Source organism: Agelaius phoeniceus, chromosome Z (assembly GCF_051311805.1).
Source record: "Agelaius phoeniceus isolate bAgePho1 chromosome Z, bAgePho1.hap1, whole genome shotgun sequence".
In the NCBI taxonomy this organism is placed as follows: Eukaryota; Metazoa; Chordata; class Aves; order Passeriformes; family Icteridae; genus Agelaius; species Agelaius phoeniceus.
Window position 1 is genome coordinate 94,998,765 of NC_135303.1, and position 14,530 is coordinate 95,013,294.

At 49.7% G+C, this 14,530-nt stretch overlaps 2 long non-coding RNA genes across 2 annotated transcripts; both read left to right on the forward strand.

The window, feature by feature from the left end:
• Window positions 1-6,614: 6,614 nt before the first annotated feature.
• LOC143692113 (uncharacterized) lies at window positions 6,615-8,103 on the forward strand. Its single transcript, XR_013179977.1, has 5 exons — window positions 6,615-6,650; window positions 6,734-6,814; window positions 6,892-7,030; window positions 7,921-7,956; window positions 8,057-8,103. It is a non-coding gene; the product is annotated as an uncharacterized LOC143692113 (long non-coding RNA).
• Window positions 8,104-11,893: 3,790 nt separating this feature from the next.
• LOC143692006 (uncharacterized) lies at window positions 11,894-14,291 on the forward strand. Its single transcript, XR_013179857.1, has 2 exons — window positions 11,894-13,266; window positions 13,837-14,291. It is a non-coding gene; the product is annotated as an uncharacterized LOC143692006 (long non-coding RNA).
• The last annotated feature ends 239 nt before the right edge of the window (window positions 14,292-14,530 follow it).

Below are 14,530 nucleotides of genomic sequence, written 5' to 3' on the forward strand. Positions count from 1 at the left end.
CAAAAGCATACTTTTCATGATAATATATTGTTTCCAGTGAAGTCGTCTCATTTGAGGTGCATATATGATAGGATAGTTTTTCAATTGAAGAATATAATCTTAGGATATGAAAACAACAAATATATATTAGTTCAAAAGGCCAAAGGTGCATGAAATTTTAATTCCAATTTTAAAAGGAAAGAAACTGAGTAGTCTAAATAAACTAGACCACAGTTTAGAAGGTGGTGACTGCTCAGGCCTAAAAGTATGAAGAGTTCAGCCTTTAAACTCTGCTGACATTCTTGATCAGAAGTCTGTGTGGGTGGCAGTTTTGGGGTTTCTTTAATCAACAATAGCAGGCAAACATTTTAACATAGAGACTCTTTCTTACTCCTAGAGAACCAAAGCTCCTGTAAGCACACACAAAGAATGGTGTGAGCCCCAGCTTGTCATTTGGACTGATAGTCCCTTACCTTCTCTCATTGCTAAAATCACTTGATTTCAGTGTTTTATTTCCCCATCTGCTCTAGAAGTGGCATACCAACAGCTAACCTCAGGAAGATCTGCCCATTTTCTGCAAACACAGATAGTAAAGAACCATATTTAAGTGCCCATAAATGCCAGTTATTCTCATAGCAGTTAGGAATATTTTGCTGCAGATGACAAGAGCACTCATTCAAATTCAAAACAAGCCACCAAAGGTTACATTCTTATTTTCAGCATCTGTTAATAAGGGTTTTCTGTGCATCATATTTTTGTGATTTACCATTATTTTATAGTTTTCTGTATTCTCCTAGACATTGTTCAGCTGTTAACACAAGAAGTATCACTTGAGTTAAATGCTCTGGAAATGCTCACAATTAAAGAGGAGATTCTAAAAATATGTCCCAAACTTGTGGACAGATCACCTTGAATAAGCACTGACAACCACAAAAAGCATCCTGTTGCACAAAAAGGACCTTGCCACCAATATTGGATGCCGAGACCTTTCTAAACAGTAGAAAAAGTACAACACAAGCAGTGCAAAGACAAGAATCAAAAGCTGTGCATGGGCAGCACTTTCCAGAACAGGTCTCGTGCTTTAGGCATTTTTGCTGACCATATCTCATCAGATCTGGCAGCCATTCAGAGAGAGCTTCTTTTATTAAGAGATGAAGAAAGATCATCACACTAAAGAAGTGAATTGCCTTGACTTTTAGTGTGCCTAACGTGCTTTGCTATTGAACACCTTTTACCTGGGCATGCATTGCAGGAGGGAAAAAAATACCACGAAACCACCAAACCTGTATCAAAGGTAGCTTTACATTTCTGGCAGGCATCACTTTCCTAATCTGCCTCACTTTCCTGTTCTTAGAAATCAGAGTCCAAAGTTCAATTGAATATCTTGGAAGGCACATTGGGTATGTGTGAGGTAGCTAATCCTTCTGCCTGCAGCTGAATGCAATGTGTACCACCTCCATTTTTCTAACCTGCGTGTATTGTGCCTAGGCACTTCAATGTTAGATTTCTGTGTATTTAGCAATGAACAAAGTTAAACCCCTCTCTTACACCCAATTTTTTTAGCAGAGAGACAGAAACATTCAAAGTGTCAGTTCAGGCTTGAACCAGTTCATATTTAAATCATTTTATTGTTCTGCAGCATGACTTCCTCTACTTGGTCTCACAATCACAACTCCTGTCAAGGATGGCAAATTTAAATGATTCTTCTTGAGAGTAAAGCTTTCAGATATTAAACCCTTGACTGAATTTTCCTAGGAGAGATTGAATCACATGGAGATTTCATCATCTGGGGAAGGGCTTGGGGGAAGCGCTGCGCTGCTGTCCAGGGCAGGCGGACTCGTTCTGAGCCTTCTTTGGGGGTCAGGGAAAGGGGGGGTGAAGGCTCGGGGCTCTGATGCCGTTGGGGGCACCCCAAGGTGCCCAGGAGAGGGAGCCCCACGGCGGTGCAGGAGCAGGTGGGGGGCGGGCGAGGGGCGGGGGTCACGCTGGGTGCCGTCCCCCAGAGGGACCCAAAGCTGCCACCAAATGCACAGGGAAATTGCATTCCAATGTCTTGGAACAGAGGCTCATCGGGAGTTTTCTCAGCTATCCAAGCACAGAGCCCTGGAGCCAAATCAGCCTGAGCTGCTGCGTGCTTGCTGTGAGCCTTGAGGTGAGCGCGCATCATTGCGGGCTCGGGATCGATTGAAATGCGCTAAGGAAACCAGCTCTGGGGAGGGAGGGAGGGAGGCAGGGAAATGCTCTCTTAACATGTGCCAATGCTTCTGTCAAACTCATCAGGGCAGGACAGCGTTCAGACTGAAAGTGTAAGAAGATGTGGAGTGAGACAGAGAATCTGACAGGAGCACTGGACTCACAAGTGCACGGATTTTGCTTTTGGCTTGGATTGAAACTCAGAAGTTGTAAGGAATTTGGGAAGGAGAAGGGACATTTCAGAAGGAGAAGAAGAAAAAGAAGTTGTTGTTGTTGTTACAGCCCTGGCAAAATCTTTGGTTCTAGCTAATAAAGGAAGTTAGTTGAAATAAAAAAAAGAAAAAAAACATGGGTTTTTTTCCTTCACTGTTGTATTCGTTGGTGGTAGATGGTGTGTTGTTTTATTTCTTGGTCTTATTAACTCTGTGTAAATAGTTTTTTGAGTGAAGCTCACTTTCTGGACGGGTTGGTTTGTATTTGAGGTAGGATTAATTTCAAGAGGTTGCTTTCCTAGACTTCTGATAGGTCTTCCTGGGATTTTGGTTTTGTTTACTGCATGTATCAACAGAGAGATTTGGTAGGGCCAGCTGGGCTGCTGGAGTTTTGGGTGTTAATTTATTAGATGGCTTTTGTTAAACACAGAATAATTATGTAAGTTAACAGCAAATTACCCAATTTATCTAGGTATGCTACCTAAACACAATGCTTTAATGTCTTACCATTTTTCTGTTGTTCTGCTCCAAGCAGTTGTGTCAAAAAAGAAAGCGCTGTTATTTTTCTGAAGAGCTTTCTTCTATAACAAGGCCTTTACTCCCTTTGAATTTGAGTCAGAGGAGCCAAACAGCTGCAGCCGCTCTGAGGGCTTTTATATTTGGTGGGATTAGCCCTCTCCCTTTTCTCAGGCATCATGGGAATGGGAGGCGGGCACCATCAGGGGTATATTAACCCCAGCCTTTGCTGAGGGGTTTCATTCCCTCTCTGGGATGTGCTGGGGTGAGGGCTCTCCTGTCATTTCAGTGACGAGGCTCTTTCAGCTTATCTCAGCTTGCTTTCAGCAGGTGTTTCTGGGCATCTAAAGCAATAGAGGCTTGGAAGATCCTGTGAAGAAAATGGCATGGAATACAGGGAGTATTTAAGGTGACGATTTCAGATTTGGTGTTTAGGGGTGATAAAGTGCATTTGCAATTTCTGGTTTTGTTCTTATTTCGTGTTTTTATTGTTTTTAGGAGGTGTACAGCTTCCAGAGATCCCAGGTTGTGTCAAGCACAGCACTTCTTTCAGCAGATTGATCATGTCACAGGAGGCATCTGCCCAGTGTCAAAAATGATGTTTGAGATGGAGGCTTCAGGTGAGTTGAGGGTTGTGACTGGGAGAGGGAGGGTGAGCAGGTGTCCAGTTAGGAGTTATTGGGGGGCAGGGGGGTTTGCAGGCAGCAGGGTGAGAAAGGGTGTTTATTTGAGGGCCCCCCCACGCAGGGCTTTTCAGAAGCATAGCAGAGGCATTCCCATGTCTTCCTCACACAAGGTCATCCAGTGCACCCACAGGAATGCCATTTAACTGTGCTTTTCTCTAACCCAGGTGCCACTAATAGTAAAGGCCACAGCCTTGGAATCAGGATGAAGGTGGAGCCTGAAGGAGCCAGGCACACTCAGGAGAGGGCAAGTAGCTGACTTGCTGGGATTTGGCCCACATAACTCTGAACTCATACGTTGGTTTTGTTTTTCTTTATTGTAGCTGACCGAGAGGCTAACAGGCGATCACGGGGCCCTCCGAGGCAGACTCATTTCAGGTGCAACGTGGATTCACATCGCCGATCATCCAAAAGATAAGTCTGGGTCACGGCCTGGAGAAGGGAGAGCAGCGGGTTGGGAGTTCCTGGGACAGATTGAAAAATTAGCAGAGGGAAAAGCAATCTTCTCCAAGGGGCCTCTTAGGACAGCTAAAGGGAGAGACTCCACATTTGATGGCAGCGTGCAGGCGGGCAGGGCAGAGCAGTTCCGGTCCACGTCGTGTTGTCGGGTGTACCGTGTTACCTACTGTGTCTTTGGGGTCCCTTTTGCCTTTTCCCCTCGAGGCCCTCACCACAAGCATAATGTGTCGTGTTTAACGTCCCCCCGTTGGTCACGTTCTGTGTCACGGGTGTCTGCACATGTTTGTGCCGGAGCTGCTCTGCCCTGCCGCAGAGGCTGCTGCAACAGGACAAGGCTCAGGGACACGCAGTTTGTGGGGTGTGGCCGGACTCTAGATGATATTCCTAGATAGACAGAAGATGTTTGGAGCTGTGAAGATATCCTGCAGCCCTTTGACGTTTGTCCTCGCTTTCTTTCAGACGCAGAAGGATAAAATCCAGGGCAAAATCCATCCACCCATCCCGAGTGAGGAGGTTCCCCCGAGCAGGTCAGTCACTGTTTGTCTCTGCAGGGAGAGTGTCAAGTGTGACTCTGTTACAGCTCTGTTCTTTTTCTTTTTAGGAAGTAAAGCTGGACATCAGCAGTCAAGGTGAGGTGGGCAAGGTGAGCATTGAGTAGCGTACAGAAGCAGTTGTTATTGCTCCAGTCTCACTTTGCGGTGCAGCTCTAAGCATCCGTTCCTGTTTCTGCGCTTCAGGCAATCCACTCGGAGTAGGCCAAGCCCCAGTCACCAACCGGCCGACGCGCCGGGTTTGCCGCTCTCCCGAGCCCTGGGGAAGAATCCCAGGACTCGGCGATGAAGCCTCTGCCTTTTCTGTTTAAAGGTGTCACCAGGGCAGCCTTCAGCAATGGCCGAGGAGTTGCGGTGAGTCAGGGAGGTAGGGAGGAGGAGCGAGGCTCCGCTCAGGTTTCAGCAGCGCCACATCCCCTCGTCTCCTCTTAGCCCAGGCGTGCCCCACGACGATGGCGTCAGCCTCCGAGTGCGGCTGAAGCGTGCGGCCCCAGGAGCCGGGCATTCTTGGGAAAAGAGTGAGTGGCAGAATTGTTGGGTTTTGGCCAATGTGCTGCTGAGGTTATGCATTGATATTTTGTTTTCTTTATTGGAGCAGACGAAGAAACAACAGGAAGTTGTTGAACAACAGTGCCAGCAGGACCTTCCCAGCTGTCGAGGCAGCCTTCCCTTGCACCTGACACAGACCGGCATCCCCAGATGTCTGAGAGATAAGTAGAGGGCCATGACCCACAGAGGGGATGAAACCAGGGCGCAGGGCAGGGACCCACCGGGAGGGGTTTTTGAGTCCGCTTTGGAGACGGGGGTGTCCACGAAGCGGCCCCTTAGGCCTGGGGGGGAAATAAAAGCAAAGTCTCACTTTTGATCCCAGTGCTGAGGTGCGCAGGGCAGAGCAGTCCTGGTGTGTATTGTGTCATTTGTCTATTGTGTGTTCTGTGTGGTTGGATGTGTCATGTCTTTTACCTTAGGCCTTTGAGGAGCCTAGCAGAAACCCTGGCATCATTGTTAGCATCTGTAATCTCTGCATTCCTTGGCCTGGTACCCAGGCCATTGACCTTTTGACTCGGGAGCTCCGACAGGCATCAGAACTGCATCTCTCTTTGGAAGCATCCAGTCAGGTGGCTTTTCAGGTCTTGTTCTGAGCTGCATGGACAGCCGTGCTCCTCAGTGCTCCGTTATGACGGATTAGGCTTTGTAAGAATGCGAGGTTAGGGAGAGGATTCTGACCGTAGGATTCCTGGGTGTCCATCTTTGCAGTTCTTGGAATAAATCTTTCAGCCAGCATCTTCCTCCAGGGTTCTCTGAGCCTCATCAGTTTGCCATCAGTCTCACCTCGGTCATCTCCTTTTGCATTCTCTGAGTCCTTGCAGCCACTTTCCTTGCCAGGAGCTTTCTGTTCCTGTTGTGTCCCCCCTGTCTGTCACGTCCTGTCCCGTGTCACGGGTGTCTGCACACATTTGTGCCGGAGCTGCTCTGCCCTGCCGCATAGCCTGGTGCAGTAGGAGAAGTCCCTGGGAGTTTGTAATGTGGGGTGTAGTGGGACTCTAGATGGGATTTGTAGATGGACACAAGACGTCTGGAGCTCCTAAGTTATCCTGCAACAGTTTGAGTTTTGTCCTAACTTTTTTTTCAGATTCAGATGGATTAAATGTGTGCCAGAGGGCCCCATCCCGGGTGAGGGGTTTCCCCCGTGCAGGTGAGGCCCCGTTTGTCTCTGCAGCAGAAGTGTAAATGATGCCTCTGTTACAGCACTGTTCTTTGTCTTTCTTTTTAGGAAGTAAATGTGGATACCAGCAGTCAAGGTGAGCAGTGGAGAGCAGTAGTTGTTATTGCTCAGGTCTCAATTTCTGGTGCAGCTCTAAGCTTCCGTTCTCGTTTGTGTACTTTAGGCAATCCACTCAGAGTATGCCAAGCCCCCGTCACCAGCCAGCCGATGCTCTGGGTTTCCTGCAAATGTGAAGCCTGTGGATGTATTACAGGACTTGGTGATGAAGCCCTGAACTTTTCTATTTAAAGGTGCCATCCGGGTGGCCTTCGGCAGCTGCCCAAGAGTTGTGGTGAGTCAGGGAAGTAGGGGGGAGGAGCGAGGGTCCACTCAGGTTTCAGCCGTGCCAAATCACCTCATCTCCTCTTAACCCAGGCGTCGCCTGTGGCGACGGCCTCGGTCTCTGAGTGTGCCCGAAGCGTGCGGCCCAAGCAGCTGAGCGTTCTTAGGAGCACGGTGAGTAGCAGACTTGTGGGGTTTTGGCCAATGTGGTGCCACGATCAGGCATTGATGTTTGGTTTTCTTTAATACAGCTGTCGAAGAGACACCAGCCCGGTGCCAGCAGGACCTTCCCGGCTGACGAGGTGGCCTTTCTTTGCACCTGAGACCGGCATCCCCAGATGTCTGAGAGAGAAGTAGAGGGCTACGACCCCCAGGGGGGATGAAAGCAGGGTGCTGGTTTGGGAAATCCTGCGACGGGTTTTTGAGTCCCCTTTGGAGGTGGGGGGGTGTCCATGAAGTGGCCCCTTAGGCCCCATAAAAGCAAAATCTCACTTTTGATCCCAGTGCTGAGGTGCGCTGGGCAGAGCGGTCCCGGTGTGTATTGTGTCCCTTGTCTATTGTGCATTATGTGTTGTTTGGGTATCTCATGTCTCTTACCTTAGCCTTTTCAGGGTCCTGTCAGAAACCTTGGCATTGTTCTTATCGTCTGTGATCTCTGCATTTCTTGGCCTGGCACCCATGCCTTACAACCTTTGCCTGGGGAGCTCAGACATGTATCAGAATTGCATCTCTCTTTGGAAGCATCCAGTCAGATGTCTTTTCAGGTCTTGTTCTGAGCTGTATGGACAGCTATGCCCTGCCAGGATCCATTATGGCAGATTAGGACTTGAAAGAATGTGAGGACCGGTAGAGGCTTCTGACCGGTCTGATTCTCGGGCATCCATCTTTGCAGTTCTTGGAATAAATCATTCAGTTAGCATCTTCTTCCATCAGTGTTTTCTGAGCCACATCAGCTTGCCATCAGTCTCACCTCAGTCATCTCATTTGGCATGCTCTCGTTGCTCGCAGTAATCCTTTTTGCCAAGAGATTTCTGTCTGTGTTGTGTGCCCATTGTTTGTTGTGTCCTGTCTGTCCTGTGTCACGGGTGTCTGCACATATTTGTGCCGGAGCTGCTCTGCCCTGCTGCATAGCCTTTTGTAATAGGACAAGCCCTGGGGAGTTGAAATTTTTCATGTGGGGTGTACTTGGACTCTAGATGCTGTTCCTAGATTGATATAAGGTGTTTGCAGCTTTTGAGTCATCCTGCAGGTGTTTGACATATGTTCTAACTCTCTTGCAGGTGCAGATGCATCCATGGCAGAGCACCCCATCCCGGGTGAGGGGGTTCCCCATAGCGGGTCAGTCACCATTTGTCTGTGCAGGGGATGTGTCAAGTGTGACCCTGTTACAGCGCTGTTCTTTGTCTTTATTTTTAGCAAGTATAGCAGGATCTCAGCAGTCAAGTTCAAGAGGGTAAGGTGAGCAGTAGCCTTTCTTGTTGCTGAGGTCTCAATTCCTGGGGCAAGTCTAAGTCTCCATTCTCATTTTTGTGCCTTAGGCCATCTGCTCGGAGCATGCCAAGCTCCCATCCCCAACGGGCCAACGGACCGGGTTTGCCGCTCTCGCGAGCCCCACGTTCCGGGCAGCCGTCAGGAACCGCCGAGGAGTTGCGGTGAGTCAGGGAAGTAGGGAGGAGGAGTGAGGGTCCACTCAGGTTTCAGCAATGCCACGTCACCTCCTGTCCACTTAACCCAGGCGCACCCCACGACGATGGCATCGGCCTCCGAGCGCGGCCGGAGCGTGCGACCCGAAGAGCCGGGCCTTCTTAGGAGAAGGGTGAGTAGCAGACTTGTGGGGTTTTGGCCAATGTGGTGCCAGGATCAGGCATTGATGTTTGGTTTCCTTTGATATAGCTGTCTAAGAGGCAACGGCCCGGTGCCAGCAGGACCTTCCCAGCTGACAAGGCGGCCTTCCTTCGCACCTGACATGGACTGGGATTTCCATATGTCCAAGAGATAAGTCAAGGGCTACGACCCACAGAGGGGATGAAAGCAGGGTGCTGGGTTGGGGCTCCTGGGGGGGAGGGGGTTGAGTTGTCTCTGGAGATGAGGGTAGCCAAGATGTGGCCCCTTAGGCCACATAAAAGGAAAGTCTCACTTTTGATCACAGTGCTGAGGTGCGCAGGGCAGAGCAGTCCCGGTGTGTATCGTGTCCCTTGTCTTTTGTGTATTATGTGATGTTTGGGTATCTCATGTCTCTTATCTTAGCCCTGTGAAGGGCCTGTCAGAAACCTTGGCGCCATTCTTAGAATCTGTGATCTCAGTGTTCCTCAGCCTGGTGCCCAGGCCATGGAACCTTTGACTCGGGAGCTCCGACAGGCATCAGAACTGCATCTCTCTTTGGAAGCATCCAGTCAGGTGGCTTTTCAGGTCTTGTTCTGAGCTGCACGGACAGCCGTGCTCCGCAATGCTCCATTTCAACGGATTAGGCTTTGTAAGAATGCGAGGTTAGGGTGAGGATTCTGACCGTAGGATTCCTGGGTATCCATCTTTGCAGTTCTTGGAATAAATCTTTCAGCCAGCATCTTCCTCCAGGGTTCTCTGAGCCTCATCAGTTTGCTATCTGTCTCATCTTGGTCATCTCCTTTTGCGTTCTCTGAGTCCTTGCAGCCACTTTCCTTGCCAGGAGATTTCTGTTCCTGTTGTGTCCCCCCTGTCTGTCACGTCCTGTCCCGTGTCACGGGTGTCTGCACACACATTTGTGCCGGAGCTGCTCTGCCCTGCCACATAGCCTGGTGCAGTAGGAGAAGTCCCTGGGAGTTTGTAATGTGGGGTGTAGTGGGACTCTAGATGGGATTTGTAGATGGACACAAGACGTCTGGAGCTCCTAAGTTATCCTGCAACAGTTTGAGTTTTGTCCTAACTTTTTTTTCAGATTCAGATGGATTAAATGTGTGCCAGAGGGCCCCATCCCGGGTGAGGGGTTTCCCCCGTGCAGGTGAGGCCCCGTTTGTCTCTGCAGCAGAAGTGTGTATGGTGACTCTGTTACAGCACTGTTCTTTGTCTTTCTTTTTAGGAAGCAGATGTGGATACCAGCTGTCAAGGTGAGCAGTGGAGAGCAGTAGTTGTTATTGCTCAGGTCTCAATTTCTGGTGCAGCTCTAAGCTTCCATTCTCGTTTGTGCACTTTAGGCAATCCACTCGGAGTATGCCAAGCCCCTGTCACCAGCCGGCCGATGCACCGGGTTTCCTGCAAATGTGAGCCCTGTGGATGCATTACAGGACTTGGTGATGAAGCCCTAAACTTTTCTATTTAAAGGTGCCATCCGGGTGGCCTCCGGCAGCTGCCCAGGAGTTGTGGTGAGTCAGGGAAGTAGGGGGGAGGAGCAAGGGTCCACTCAGGTTTCAGCCGTGCCAAATCACCTCATCTCCTCTTAACCCAGGCGTCCACTGTGATGACGGCCTCGGTCTCTGAGCGTGCCCGAAGCGTGCGGCCCGAGCAGCTGAGCGTTCTTAAGAGAAGGGTGAGGAGCAGACTTGTGGGGTTTTGGCCAATGTGGTGCCACGATCAGGCATTGATGTTTGGTTTTCTTTAATACAGCTGTCGAAGAGACACCAGCCTGGTGCCAGCAGGACCTTCCCAGCTGACGAGGTGGCCTTTCTTTGCACCTGAGACCGGCATCCCCAGATGTCTGAGAGAGAAGTAGAGGGCCACGACCCCCAGGGGGGATGAAAGCAGGGTGCTGGTTTGGGAATTACTGGGAGGGGGGGATTTGAGTCCGCTTTGGAGGTGAGTAGCTTTGGAGGTGGGGGGGTGTCCATGAAGTGGCCCCTTAGGCCCCATAAAAGCAAAATCTCACTTTTGATCCCAGTGCTGAGGTGAGCGGGGCAGAGCAGTCCCAGTGTGTATTGTGTCACTTGTCTTTTGTGTATTATGTGTTGTTGGATATCTCATGTCTTTTATCATAGCCCTTTGAGGGGCCTGTCAGAAACCTTGGCACCAGTCTTAGTATCTGTACTCTCAGCGTTCCTTGCCCTGGCACCGATGCCATGGAACTTTTAACTCGGCAGCTCAGACAGGTATCAGAATGGCAACTCTTTTTCGAAGCATCCAGTCAGATGTCTTTTCAGGTCTTGTTCTGAGCTGTATGGACAGCTGCACCCTGCAAGGTTCTGTTATGATGGATTAGGACTTGTAAGAATGTGGGGACAGGTAGAGGCTTCTGACCGTAGGATTCTCGGGCATCCATCTTTGCAGTTCTTGGAATAAATCATTCAGTTAGCATCTTGTTCCTCCAGGGTTCTCTGAACTTCATCAGCCCGCCATCAGTTTCACCTCGGTCCTCTAATTTTGCATCCTCTTGGTGCTCGCTGTCATTTTCCTTACCCAGAGATTTCTGTTCCTGTTGTGTCCCCGTTGTTTGTCCTGTCCTGTGTCACGGGTGTCTGCACACATTTGTGCTGGAGCTGCTCTGCCTTGCTGCATAGCCTGGTGCAATAGGAGAAGTCCCGGGGACTTGATGTTTGTAATGTGGGGTGTCGTTGGACTCTAGGTGGGATTTGTAGATGGGCACAAGATGTCTGGAGCTCTTAAGTTATCCTGCAGCTCTTTGATTTTTGTCCTTTCTTTCAGGTGCAGAAGGATGAAATCCAGGGCAGAGCCCCCCATCCCGGGTGAGGGGATTCCCCCGAGCAGGTCAGTCACTGTTTGTCTCTGTAGAGAGAGCATAATTGATGGCTCTCTTTTTAGGAAGTCAAGGCCGAGTGGGCGAGGTGAGCATTGAGTAGTGTACAGAAGCAGTTGTTTTTGCTGATGTCTCAGTTTCTGGTGCAGCTCTTAGCATCTCCACTTTTTATTTTAGGTGGTCCACTTGCCGTCTATCCTGGCCGGGCATGCCCATTCCAGCTGTGTGCAGCTTAAGGTATCAGTGTGGCATCCTTGTCAGATTTGGGAGGTTGTGTTTTCACAGTGTCTCAGCATGCTTTTCTGCTTTGTTTCTTTGCAGGTGCTGTCGCTGCCCTAGGCATGCCAAGGAACAGAGGAGGGCAGGTGAGTCGGTGTTTAGGCAGGCTGACTCACAGGTGAGTGTTACACAGCAGCATGCTCAGTGTGTACCTATTCTTTTTGCAGGTATGTTCTGGGCACCCTCTGGAGTCAAATCAAGATTTGAGGTGGGCCGGGGCAGGGGTGCGGAGGAGCCCTGGGGATTACTGTTTTTGACGGCAATAGTCACCTTTTCTGTTTTGTCTTAGGTACCCTGAGGAGCCTCGTAGCCAAAGGTTGGAAACAACAGCACCGAGGCACACACGGAGCACATTTCACCATCCACGTCCGACCGAGGATGGATTTTGTCTGCTCCTTTTCCAAAAGATAAGTGTCGGGGCCAGCAGTTGGGAGAAGGGGAAAAACCTTTACTATCACAGAGGGCAATTTGATGTCAGCTTAGCGGAGAGGTCTGTAGTGGGACCAGCTCTCTGGAAGAAGAGGAAGAAGAGGGAGAGGATTTCTCCTCAGCCTGACCAGAGCCTTTGCCGGGCAGGGCAGTTCCGACCCATCTCAGGATTCTCGTGAACTTTGCGTTGTCCGCCTTCCTCGGCCCGACGTCGTCACGGATCTTTCCCCTGAGGAGCTCGCCTTCACGTCCGGAGCTACAGCCACGGTCACCTGGCCGTCGGCTTCCTTCTCTAGGCTTGCTGAGCCTCTCGAGCATCCTCTTAACTGCTGTGGCACTAACTTCTTTTAACGAGTTACATTTCATCATCACATGCTATCGTCATAGGGCTTCCTCTCCTTTGGCATCATCAGCCTCTGGCACATCTTGCGCTAGGCATCTCGGGTGCCTAAGGGGACAGTGCCAGGCAGTTGCCACTTGTCTCTGTGTCTATGTTGTCCGTGTCTGTGTTGTCCGTGTCTGTGTCCGTTGTCTTCCACGTCATAGGCCTTTATTACGTCTCAATGCTTTATCGGCACTATTCTGTGCCATATAGGCTGTATTCTACTCACGTTCCTTTCTGGATATCCCTTATTCTGGCATCTTTACATTTTTACTCTTTGAGACAGGAATGTCTCAAACGGACAAGATGTTCTCATCCATCTTCCTTCTCACTACCAGCTTTGGTAGTGCCTTTTTTTCCATGCCATTTTCTTGGACTGCTAGAGGGAGTGTCTTGCACCCTCCTCATGTGACTGCAGTACTTCTATAGGTTCCATCTTCTCAAGGGTATAGGACTCAAGAATTCATCTTCCAGCGAGTTATCTCAAGTCCTGGCTTATATTGTGTGTACCTGTGCTGGCTTATACTGTATGTACCTACCCTCTATGTACACTTGCACTGTATGCATCGACTTAGATTGTTGTGTGTACTTATATTGTACCACTTATGGTTGGAGCTGCCCTGCCCGGGCACGTAGTCACAGTCAGGTAGAAGAGTTATAAAAACTTTACTGTTCGTCTGTCTTTTATGGGATTTTGGGTAGAAAACTTATTGGTCCAGAGTGGAGACAAGTCCTAGCTGTCAGATAGCCACTCGTTGACCGCTTCCTGTCGTCTCACAGGTCCCCGAGGCTACCGATTTCCCCAGAACCTACCAACTGACGTCAAGGAGCGCAGCCAGAAGATGTGTGGCAGCACGTTCTTCAGCGTCTCGAGTAAGGGCCGCAGCGAGTGTGTAAGTGGGAAGAGCGTGTGAGCGTGTGTGAGAGCATGTGTCTGTGTCTGTCTGCGTCTGCTCATCTCTGCATGTGTCAGCGCATGCCGACTGGATTACTGGATTTAACCTTGTGTGTGTGACTTTTGCTTTTCAAGTTTTTCAACTCATTTTTAAATTTAGAATAAAAAATCCCCAGCTGGGTTTCCCCCCCGCCGGCTGTTTTTTTTTCCTCGGTCCCAGTCGGTCTGTGAGGCGACGCTCATCACCAGAGTTTGGGCGCGGACTGTCCAGGGACCGGGGTTTTTGTCAGGCAGGAAGATTTTTTTTGAGGCTCCCGGGAACCACGTTCCCGAGGACCAATGATTGCTGGGGTGTAATTTAGCAGTTGTGATGAGAGGGATGGTGACTTCGTGTGTCATCTGAAGGGGGTGTTAATTGTAGATGAGTGTTGTTTTTTGTGTGCTTTTGTTGTTTTGGGTTTCCTATAACAATAAATCCACATGTAAAGAAAATAGAAAAAGGTTATCATCTTGTGTTAATATGTGTGTTGTATTGCTCTGTATTGCAGGGTGAGCACAGGGTGAACTCTCTCCTCCTTGCTGTGACACCTGGGCTGGCAGGGATGACACAGTGACCTCGGCCGGCCGATGCTGCCTGTGCCATCACCTGGCACTGACGTGTTTGATGAAAATGCTTTTGCTGGGATTTTTCTCCTGAGAAGCCTCAGAACAGAAATGGAACCAATAACGATCTGCTGGCTGTGGAGTGTGGGCTGGAGATGGTTTAGCAACAGGGGCATCTTGGATTAGTCTCCTGTGCAGTGTCTACTTGATGACCAATCATGGTCCAGCTGCGTCGGGGCTGTGAGCAGTCCCAGGTTTTTATTATTTTATTTTATTTTATTATTTTTATTATTCATTCCTTTCCAGCTTTCTGATGTCTCCTTGCTCTTTTAGTATAGTTCTACTATCTCATTTTCTTTTAATATAATAGAGATCATAAAATAATATTTCAGCCTTCTGAGAGGTGGAGTCAAGATTCTCGTCTCTTCCCTCGTCCTGGGGACCCTCAAACACCGCCACAATCAGCAGCCGAGCGGGTTTGTGCGGTCCTGAGTCGGCAGACACTGGGGGGCAGCCCTGACACGGCCGAGAGCGGGGAGACACTGTCTGTGCCCCGAGGGTGCTGAGGGCACCTGGGCTGGGGGGAGACACTCTCTGTGTGTGCCCCGAGGGTACTGCGGGCACCTGGGCTGGGGGGAG